The sequence below is a fragment of the Trichomycterus rosablanca genome, chromosome 10 (genome assembly GCF_030014385.1).
Source record: "Trichomycterus rosablanca isolate fTriRos1 chromosome 10, fTriRos1.hap1, whole genome shotgun sequence".
NCBI lineage: Eukaryota > Metazoa > Chordata > Actinopteri > Siluriformes > Trichomycteridae > Trichomycterus > Trichomycterus rosablanca.
The window spans coordinates 8,268,412-8,280,416 of NC_085997.1; the positions used below are offsets into that span (position 1 = coordinate 8,268,412).

The 12,005-nt window shown below is 41.5% G+C and overlaps 1 non-coding gene across 1 annotated transcript; it reads right to left on the minus strand.

The window, feature by feature from the left end:
- Window positions 1-3,368: 3,368 nt before the first annotated feature.
- Window positions 3,369-3,441, minus strand: trnaa-agc (transfer RNA alanine (anticodon AGC)). The gene has a single exon. It is a non-coding gene; the product is annotated as a tRNA-Ala (tRNA).
- Between the last annotated feature and the right edge of the window lie 8,564 nt (window positions 3,442-12,005).

Here is a 12,005-nt window from a genome sequence, read left to right on the forward strand (position 1 = left end):
TACATCACAAAGACTTGCTGTCTTGGTCACAGATGCGCCAGCAAGACGTGCACCAACAATTTGTCCTCTTTTGAACTCTGGTATGTCACCCATAATGTTGTGTGCATTGCAATATTTTGAGCAAAACTGTGCTCTTACCCTGCTAATTGAACCTTCACACTCTGCTCTTACTGGTGCAATGTGCAATTACTGAAGATTGGCCACCAGACTGGTCCAATTTAGACATGAAACCTCCCACACTAAAATGACAGGTGTTTCAGTTATTTTGTCCAACCCCTGTATGTTAGACATGTTAAAGACATAAATTTGTATGAAGCACTAGCAGTCAGAAGTGGGATTCAAACCCACACCTCCATGGGACACTGTGACCTGAACTCAGCGTTTTAGACCTCATCCTGACTAGCTTGGGTACCATCGACACCACCCTCGCCCCACTCGGACTAATATTTGTACGAACTGCTTAATCTTTTCAATTGTATGCTTTAATATTAACAATACCTTCCGCCAAAAAGTAGTTCCACAACGAATATAAAGTTTAACACTACAAAGCAGACATCCCAAGTTGCAAAAACTCATTTCAGGGAGGTAAGAACAACAAGAAGAAAAAGGCAAGAACCTCCGAAGGGAAAAAAGAAATAAAAAACCTTTTGCACACACCAAAGGATATTGGTGATAACAGAACTTTTAGGAGCTGCTAACTGGGCTATTAAACTAACTGTTCACGTTACAAACACATTAATGTTCCCTACATAGTGCACTAGATTGTGTATCAGATCACGGATTTATGTTCCCTACATAGTGCACTAGACAGTGAATTAGACAACTGATTTATGTTCCCTACACAGTGCGCTAGATTGTATATCAGATAACGGATTTAAAACGCAATCGGGAAAAAGGTCTGTGTCGCCTGCGTGCGCGTTTGTGTGCATGAAGCTTGTCATTACTGGCAACGCGTCAGCGGAGTAATACAGTTGTGGTGTGAAAAGGCTGTGCTGTTATCACGAATATCAGCACGGTTAGAACGCTTCTCAACCAATCAGATTGTAAGGTCGGAACTAACTGATGTATGTAGCACTAAGAAGTGTTTCTTAAGGGTTCTTTTTGTGTTCTTGGTAGAACTGTTGCTACTTGAAGAACCCTTTAGTAGAATTCAAGGTTCTTTGCTAACTCAATTTGATTTTTATGGATTTTTTTTTCTCTTGCCACATATAAATGCACATAACATTTTAATGACTGGAAAACAGTCGTGCAGTTGATACAGAAAAAAAGGAAAAAGGTGAAAGAAAGGAATCTGTTTGTAATCTACCTGCAAAAATTCTCCTCCAGAGATGTTTTTCTTTGTGTGTAAACAGCAACAGCCTTCACCTAAAACTTTATATAATCGCCCTCAAGAGAGACAGCCCAGGTTTTCACAGCCCGGATAGCTCAGTCGATCATCAGACTTTTAATCTGAGGGTCCAGGGTTCAAGTCCCTGTTCGGGCGAGTTGTTTCTGACTGTGTTGCGTAAGCGGCATTGTCCCGTACTACATGGTTTGTTTAGAAAGTCTAAATGTTATTTACTACTAATCTCACAGGGAAATGTGCTTAAAAGTTTGCACTGCTTCTGCATTGGAGAATGCGAGCATTGACCCAGCTACCTCTCGCATGCTAAGTGAGCGCGATACCGTTTGAGCTAATTCCCCTTACGATTAAGCCCCTTTAGCCTTTTGTAAATTGTAATGTACTATCAGAGCGTTGATGCTGCATTATAAAGTGAGGGTGCAACGTGTTTAAGCTCACATACTCTTTTCTGTATTATACCTTGCTTTTAAACCATCACAGACTTTTATCGCAGACTTTAGGACGAACTAAACCCAATCAAAACTGTCTTTGTACCACTGATAGACTGACTTAAGGGTTGATGCTGCATTTTAAAGGGGATGTCGTGAGTTTCAGCTGTTCATCTTCTATGAAGCAGTTTCACCAGAAGAAAAACCATTAAAAAGTCACGTTCCTCTACTTTAACAAAATGTTGTTTTAGATAAAACTCCGAGACATTTCAAAATTGGAGAATTATAAGTTATTGTGTGTTTGTGTAGCCCAATTAAAATTTGGGGATTACTAATATTTTTGTTTATGTTAATTTATAACTAGTAAATAAGTTGTTCTTATTTGTTCTGTAAATAATGTTTTGGTTGTTTTATGCTGTTTAAAGTAAAGTGTATGTATAGCCCTCCCTTGATTTATTTTTAAGCCAATCAGCATGAACTGTCACAGGTCGGGAAAAGAGCGAGAGAAAGTGGGTGGAAAAAGAAGAAAAAAGTGGAGAAAATAGCGTGATGTGAAACATATGTCATGTAAGCGGGTAAAACACCTGTTTAGGATTTATCTCTGTTGATGCGTAAAGACAAACGGACAGTAAGTCTTATATTAACATCTTGCAGTCGATTAGTGACATTGTTTATGCTGTATCAGCCGTGAACTTCGTCTCTTGAGTTTACGCGCATGGACATTGAAGGCAGTACGCTTCCTCAGCAGCTGTGACGATTACAGTGGATTAAAAGCATCAGATAAACTCTGATTGTTTCATCCAAGATCAAAAGGAAAAAGACTGGTGGATTTGTTTCTGTTTCATCCATGTAAACAAAGAACGTGGACAGCTCCACCACAACCGACCAAATATACTTCATGATCTGTGCTGATTGGGACTATTAGGTTGGATCAGGCCTGCAACGGTAATTTTGGGTACCTTTTTTTAGTTAGTTATTTACCTAACTTAGGAGAGATTGATAATATTTTGAATATTACTGATGGTAATTTAAGTGAATCTGTATTATAACATTTTTGTATAATACATTGGGGTTTGAAATGCATATTAATGATTGTGTAAATGAGTAAATAGTTAATTTGTTTAAGTATTATTAATGTGTACAAGTTTGGTATGTGAGTCAGGGATAATGTTAATACAGCTACTGTAAATGGTGTTAGTCGCAGGTTTTTTTGTGCAAGGTTAGTACCACATATATATAGGGTAATTTAAGTAGTTTTTTTGGTTTAAATAAGAGTATAGCTTAAATATAAAATAACCGTAAGTACTGATAAGTAGTGGCCCTTTTAAATCCTTACATTACCACAAAGAAAGAGATTTCTTAAACAAATAAAAGAAGTCAGGGAGCGCTTTCCAAATACAGCCAGGGGTGCTAGGGGGCGCTATATTTGTCAATTTAAACAAGTCAAAAAAGGTCTTTAAACCAAACGATTTGAGTAAAAATAGAGCATAACTGTCACTGTAGAACTTACAGACTGACCTAATGTTTGATGCAGCGTTTCAGTGAGCAACGACTTTTATATTATGTGTTGCCTTTAAATGATCATAATGTTTCGGCATTGGAGAATGTGGGCTTCGATCCCACTACCTCTCGCATGCTAAGCGAGCGCTCTACCATTTGAGCTAATTCCCCTTACACAGAACCTTCCTTTAGGATTTGTAAATTGTAATGTACTAACAGAGTGTTGATGCTGCACTATAAAGTGAGGGTGCAACGTGTTTAAGCTCACGTACTGTTTTCTATATTATGCGTTGTTTTTAAACCATCACAGACTCAGTTTATTTAAAACGTTGATCTTAGCCTTTAGGACGAACAATGTGAGGTCTTTTATGAAGTGCATTTTTTCTTTGATTTTGTTGGACCTGTAGGAGATTGTCCTGTTCTTGTTGCTGCTCTGCTGGAGGGTTATTTTCTTGGTGTTTGTGGTGGTGGTGGGGTCTTTGTTCCCATTTTGGTTTATTCAGTAAATGATGTACTTTACATCCATTTCAATAATGTGAACATTTCCATTTTTGTCGTAAAATACTGCTGTAACAATGTAAATGGACGCTGAATAAATGGATATTTAAGTATTTAAGTACATATTTAAATGGATGTAAAGTACATCATATACTAAATAAACCAAAATGGGAACAAAGACCCCACCACCACCACCACCACCACCACCACCACCACAAACACCAAAAAAATAACCCTCCAGCAGAGCTGCAACAATAAACAGAGCAAGATCAGGATGAATACATGATTCAGTTTCTCACATTTTCAGTGATCAAAAGCCTAGGTCCTGGCATCCACGTGGATGTTACTTTGACACGTACCCACTACCTCAGCATTGTTGCAGACCATGTTCACCCTTTGATGAAAACTGTATTCCCTGATGGCTGTGTCCTCTAAAGAAGTAGATTTGTTTAAATCATGAGCTGTCAGAAGTGGGATTCGAACCCATAAACTGCTTAATCTTTTCACATTATTATGTATTGTAAATGTACTGACTGTGACCCATCTGCTGCACTGTACACTTTGTCACTAGGCTGTAAACCAAAAATCAATAGAAAGGGAGCCCCATATGAGATCTCCAACTGACCAAATAATGTTTTTGGGTGGACCATTCTTAGCACTGTAACAGCACTAGCATGTTAGGGTGTGTTTTCTCTAGTCTGAGGGTATTAGGTACAGCCTTCTTGTTGGGTTTTTAACTGACTGGATTATTTATTAAGAGTAATAATTATTCTCTAAGAACTCAAACCCTGTTTGTGCTCGTTGTAGGCTATTCAATTGTCCACTAGATGACATAATATGAATACAGTTAGAAAGTAAAACGATGTCTGTTTCGAGCAAAGTTTCATCGCATGCTGACCTGTGTGGAATACAACTGATGTATGTAGCACTAAGAAGTGTTTCTTAAGGGTTCTTTCAGGTGTTCTTGGTAGAACTGTTTCTACTTGAAGAACCATTTAGTATAATTTAAGGTTCTTTGCTAACTCAATTTGATTTTTATGGATTTTTTTATTTTGCCACATATAAATGCACATAACATTTTAATGAAAAGCAACGCATAATATAGAAAAGAGTACGTGAGCTTAAACATGTTGCACTCTCCCTTTATAATATATATATAAAGGAAAGTTTTGTGTAAGGGGAATTAGCTCAAATGGTAGAGTGCTTGCTTAGCATGCGCGAGGTAGTGGGATCGATGCCCACATTCTCCAGTGCATAAACATTATGATCATTTTGCAATCTGTGAAGATTGTCAGTACAATGTCAGTAACGCCCTATTTACGCTCAGTTTTGTTTACATACCTTTTTTGTTTTGTTTTGACAGAAACGCATAAACTTATAATTTTTTATAATGTTTTATTATTTGATACTGTTACAATTGATACATTATAAAGTATTATACATATTTAAGTTCGGTGGCATAATTGGCCATAGCTTGCTTTTAAAAACGACCACAGTGCGCCATCTACAGGCCATTCTTGGTACGTCTTGTTAAAACGTAGCCAGTGGAAAACTGGTGCCCACACTTCTGTGGCTTGGGATCTACTATTTTAGTCAACAGGTCATCGGGATCTACTTTTTAAAAAGGTTGGCCTCATCATTTTTCAAGAATGCTTTAAAGCTTTTTTAAATGCGCTTCATTTGCCTGTATTGCTATTCAGCATTACAGGGCAAGCGTGGGTCCAGTGTCACGAACATCGGGCTCGAGACAAAAATACACCCTGGACAGGGCGCGTCAAACCATCGCAAAGCATCACACACTAATTTATCCACTCACTCACACATACAGGTGCAATTTAGAGCAGCAATTACACCTACTGGCACGTTTTCATACCCGGAGGAAAGCCACGCATACATGGTGAGTATACACCGATCAGCCATAACATTAAAACCACCTCCTTGTTTCTACACTCACTGTCCATTTTATCAGCTCCACCATATAGAAGCACTTTGTAGTTCTACAATTACTGACTGTAATCCATCTGTTTCTCTACATGCTTTTTTATCCCCCTTTTATGCTGTTCTTCAATGGTCAGGACTCTCCCAGGACCACTACAGAGCAGGTATTATTTGGGTGGTGGATCATTCTCAACACTGCAGTGACACTGACGTGGTGGTGTCTTAATGTGTTGTGCTGGTATGAGTTGATGTCTTATCAACTCAACTCTATAGTAGCGCTGCAGGTTTTTAAACACCTCATTGTCACTGCTGGACTGAGAATAGTCTACCAAACAAAAACATCCAGCCAACAGCGCCCTGTGGGAAGTGTCCTATGACCACTGATGAAGGTCTAGAAGATGACCAACTCAAACAGCAGCAATAGATGAACGATCGTCTCTGACTGTCTCTACAAGGTGGACCAACTAGGTAGGAGTGTCTAATAGAGTGGACAGTGAGTGGACACGGTATTTAAAAACTCCAGCAGCGCTGCTGTGTCTGATCCACTCATACCAGCACAACACACACTAACACACCACCACCATGTCAGTGTCTCTGCAGTGCTGAGAATGATCCACCACCTAAATAATACCTGCTCTGTGGTGGTCCTGTCAATAATTGTAGAAATTCGAGGTGCTCCTATATGGTGAGTGGAGCTGATAAAATAGACAGTGAGTGTAGAAACAAGGAGGTGGTTTTAATGTTATGTTCTAACCTGTAATAAATTGCATTTCTCAAAATGTCCACTAGGGGGAGGCAAACCGCAAATTACAAAAACAGAGACCACATTTCATGTCAATCACGCTGACCTGTTAGAATGAGGTGCAATGTACCAATATGCACTGTGCAATCGACTGGTAGATCGTGGTCGACGTACTGGGCAGCCCTGGTGTATAACAACAGCAAACTGTAATGAGTGACTTAATGAGCTTTAATTAACATATCCTCCCGAGACCGAGCAATTCATTTTTGTCACCTGTGGGGACACATGTCCGAGATCTCTAACTCAAGCACCATTAATGCAATCCATTTGAGTACTACTGTACTTTATAGAGTATGCCCTGGGCTTTTAATTAAGTCAGGCTGTCAGTGGTACGAAGACAGTTATGATTTGTTTCAGTTCGTCCTGAAGGCTGCGATAAACGTTTCAAATAAACCGAGTCTGTAACCGCTTAAAAGCAACACATAATATAGAAAAGAGTACGTGAGCTTTAAAACATTGCACTCTTACACTCTTGCACCCCTGGCCTTCATAATGGCTATGGAGGTCATCATCAGAGCCTCAAGATGGGTGGTGGGGAGTGAGCGAGCTAAGAACGGGATCCGCCTTCCACCTATCCGAGCATACATGGACGACATGACCACTCTGACCACTACTGCAGCATGTACCAGGCGGTTACTTGGTAAACTGCAGGAGAACATAAAGTGGGCCCGGATGAAAATCAAGCCGAACAAGTCACGAAGCATTTCAATAGTCAAGGGACAGCTAAAAAACATGAAGTTCTACATTGGTGACGACCCAATACCAACAGTGTTTGAGCAACCTGTCAAAAGCCTGGGCAGATCGTACAACGCAAGCCTCAAGGACAAAGACCAAGTGCAGCAGGTAAGGCAGGACATCAACAGTCTGGAAAACATCAATAAAACCCTACTGCCAGGGAAGCTCAAGCTCTGGTGCCTGCAATTTGGACTTTTTCCTCGGGTAATGTGGCCACTCACTATCTACGAGCTCCCAATAAAAACTGTGGAGAAGATGGAGCGAACCATGACTTCATACGTGAAGAAATGGCTCGGTGTCCCACGCTGTATGACTAACATCAGCCTCTATGGCAAAGGGGTCCTGGAACTGCCTATCACGAGCCTCACCGAAGAGTACAAGTGCGCTAAAGTAAGACTCCAGATGACTTTAAAGGACTCCAGAGACCAGACCATTAGCAATACTGCTCCACCCCTGATAACTGGACGGAAATGGACACCATCCGACGCGGTGCAGCATGCTACGTCAGCCCTGAGGCACAGCGAGGACAGTAGGGCATGTCCAGTTGGGAAGGGGAGGCTTTGGCCTTATGGCAAGTAAGCCAATCTGGCATAGGGCCACAGCATCAGAGAGGAGGAAAATGGTGGTTGAGGAGGTGTGCCGTCAGGAGGAGGCAGAAAGAAGGACAAAGGCTGTCTCGCTTGCCAAGCAGGGACAATGGATGAGGTGGGAAGGCTTGGTGAGAAGAAAGCTCAGCTGGAGGGAGCTCTGGGAGATGGAGGCAAGCAACATCAGCTTCATTATCAGAGCCACGTATGATGTGCTCCCATCTCCAAAAAACCTCCACCAGTGGGATGGCGAGGATCCAACCTGTGCCCTCTGCCCAACTCCAGCAACTCAAACACATCTTGACCGGCTGTAAGACCAGCCTCACACAAGACCGCTACACATGGAGGCACAACCAGGTCCTCAAGAGTCTGGCAGCAGCTCATGAGAGCAAGAGGAATGCCATCAACTCCTTGCCCAAGAGAGCAACCAGTTCCATTACAGCCCCAATCTTCATTCGGGAGGGACAGGAAAAGCCTAGCCATCCCCCTACTAAACAAGAAGCTGGACAGCTAGCCATGGCCCGGGACTGGAAGATGCTAGTCGATATTGGCCAGCAACTAATTTTTCCACCTGAGATTGCAGCCACCACCCTTAGGCCAGACTTGGTACTCTGGTCCCCTTCATTGAAGTCTGTATACATCACAGAGCTCACAGTTCCATGGGAGAACTCAACAGAAGAGGCCTATGAGCGCAAGAAACTGTGCTACACAGAACTGGCAGCAGATGCTCAGATGGAATGCGAAAGTCTATCCGGTTGAAGTGGGATGCAGAGGTTTTGTGGCTTCTTCCACCATCAGGCTGCTGAAAGAACTTGGCATCCATGGACAGGCTCTGCGACAAACAATTAGATCAGTCTCTGAAGCGGCCGAAAGAAGCAGCCAGTGGATATGGATCAAGCGGAAGGACCATTGCTGGGCTCAAAAAGCATCGACAGGACCCGCTCACTAATTCCCCCCACACCCCATCCCTTTAGAGAACCCAGGTCACAGCCCTCCAGGAGGAGGATGAACAAGGTATACGATTAGCGCTAGGCTTGACTCGGGGAAGAGGACACCCCCTGCCTTGCATAGTCCCGTGGGCTGCGCCACTTAAATAACCAGGCAATTCTCATGATTGGACATGGGACACAAGCTCAGGTTTGATCACCATGTAGCTGGCCACCTTTGATGAGGGTGTTTAGTGTTGAAAGGCTGAAACACCCCTTGATTCAAAGGTACACTACTGATGATGTGTCTTGAAATTTACATCTTTCCACATCTGAGATACAGCTCTCGCAACACCAAGGCAAACCTCATGTGCATACCATTTACTGGCACAATGGACAAGTTTACCATCACGTCCGGTGTTTCATGATTCAATACAGCATCAGCGCTCTGTTAATACATTAAAATTTTCAAAGGGTAAAGGATGTTTTTTGTAATTAAAAACTAAGACTAACTAGGACTAAGATTTGTACAAACTGTTGTATCATTCTTTTCACATTATTATGTATGGTAGAGGGTTAAAGATGTAAATTTGTATGAATCATGAGTTGTCAGAAGTGTAATTCAAACCCACACCTCCAGGGGAGACTCCAACCTGAACGCAGCGCCTTAGACCGCTCGGCCATCCTGACTAGCTAAGTCACCCTTAACACCACCCCCACCCCACACGGACTAATATTTGTACAAACTCCTGAATCTTTTCTCATTATTATGTATGGTAAATTTACTGACTGTAACCCATTTGCTGCACTGTACACTTTGTCACTACGCTGTAAACCATATATCAATAGAAAGGGAGCCCCATATGAGCACTCCAACTGACCAAATAATGTTTTTGGGTGGACCATTCTTAGCACTGTAACAGCACTAGCATGTTAGGGTGTGTTTTCTCTGGTATGAGTGTATTAGGTACAGCCTTCTTGTTGGGTTTTTAACTGACTGGATTATTTCTTAAGAACTTAAACCCTGTTTGTGCTCGTTGTAGGCTATTTAATCGTCCACTAAATGGCAAAATCTGAATACAGTTATTGCGCTGGAAAGTTCTAGCAAAGTTTCATCGCATGCTGACCTGTGTGGAATACAACTGATGTATGTAGCACTAAGAAGTGTTTCTTAAGGGTTCTTTTTGTGTTACTGGTAGAACTGTTTCTACTTGAAGAACTATTTAGTATAATTCAAGGTTCTTTGCTAACTCAGTTTGATTTTTATGGATTTTTTTATTTTGCCACATATAAATGCACATAACATTTTAATGACTGAAAAACAATCGTGCAATTGATACAGTAAAAAAGGTAAAAAGTGAAAAAAAGGAATCATTTTGTAATTTACCTGCAAAATTCTCCTTCCGAGATGTTTTTCTTTGTGTGTGTAAGCAGCAACATACTTCACCTAAAACTTTATATAATCACCTTCAAGAGAGCCAAAACAGAAATAAAAAAAAATTATATGAATTAAAGCTTTACAGGACAACTTTTGCTGTACAAAGTTTGTAATTCAAGTCACGTCCTTGTGAGGATTAAAGCTGGTTGCAGAGCATGGATAGCTCAGTCGGTAGAGCATCAGACTTTTAATCTGAGGGTCCAGGGTTCAAGTCCCTGTTCGGGCAAGTTGCTTCTTGCTGCATTAGGTAAGCGGTAATGTCCCGTACTACATGGTTTATTTAGAAAGTTGAAGAATTTGTACTTTGTGAGATATTTCTAAGTGAAATAGCATGTACTTGATCAGCTTGAAATAAACCGACTGTTTGTACGTCCAGCTGTTTCAAACAGACTGTAGTAAATAGAGGACCGTTTAAATCTATATTTATGTGCAGCCTAATAATGCACTGAGTTTTAGATATTAATACCCACATATTTTATGTTGAATGACATGCATCATAATTTTAGTTCTTGCTTCACAGAGCCATTTTGTTATTGCACTGCACTAAAAAGTTGGTATATCCTGCAGTATTTTGGCCGTTAAATAATGCAGCATCAACGCTCTTTTAGTACATTACAATTTACAAAGGGTAAAGAAGAGTGCTTCCTAAGGGGAATTAGCTCAAATGGTAGAGTGCTCGCTTAGCATGCGAGAGGGAGTGGGATCAATGCCTGCATTCTCCAGGTTTTAAATTTATGTAGAGAAACAGATGGACTACAGTCAGTAATTGTAGAACTACAAAGTGCTCCTATATTGTAAGTGGAGCTGATAAAATGGACAGTGAGTCTAGAAACAAAGAGGTTTAATGTTATGTTCTGTTATGTTATGTTCAATAAATTGCATTTCTCAGTGCCGGATGCCATCTGCCGGACTCATGGACTTTCTGACAAATAGGACACAGCAGGTACGGCTAGGAAAACACACTTCAGACCAGCGGAACCTAAGTACTGGTGTACCACAAGGCTGTGTGCTTTCACCCCTTCTCTTCAGTCTCTATACCAATGACTGTGTTTCTAAGGAACCAGCTGTAAAGATCCTTAAGTTTGCTGATGACACCACTGTGGTGGGCCTTATAACCGATGGTGACGAGTCTGCCTACAGAAAGGAAGTCGAGCAGTTGGTCTCCTGGTGCAGCGACAACCACCTGCTGATCAACACACAAAAGACTGTAGAGATGGTGGTGGATTTCAGGCGCAACGAGCCCTCCTTACACCCCCTCACAATTAATGGCTCTATGGCCTTAGTGGTGGAGTCACTTAAGTTCCTGGGCACCACTTTATCCAGGGACCTAAAGTGGGAAAAGAACACGCTCTCCATCGCCAAGAGGGCTCAGCAGAGAATGTTCTTCCTGAGACAGCTGAAGAAATTCAACCTGCCCCAGAGTCTGCTGATCCAGTTCTACACAGCAATAATAGAGTCCATCCTCACATCGTCTATCACCATCTGGTTTGGTTCCTCAACATCACACGAACGAGCCAAACTCCAGCGTATAATCAGGACAGCGGAGAGGATCATTGGATGCAGTCTGCCAACGCTTCAGGACATTTACAACAGCAGAGTGCTGAAGCGTGCCGGCAAAATCACAGCAGACCCCTCTCATCCTGGACATCACCTTTTTCAAACTCTTCCATCTGGCAGAAGACTCAGGACAATAAAAACAAACACATCAAGATACGCTAACAGCTTTTTCCCCAGAGCTGTAACACTTTTTAACCAAAGTTGTTCTCTTGGGCAAATGTTGGTAAATACTGGTTAACAGTCCGTGTGCTGTC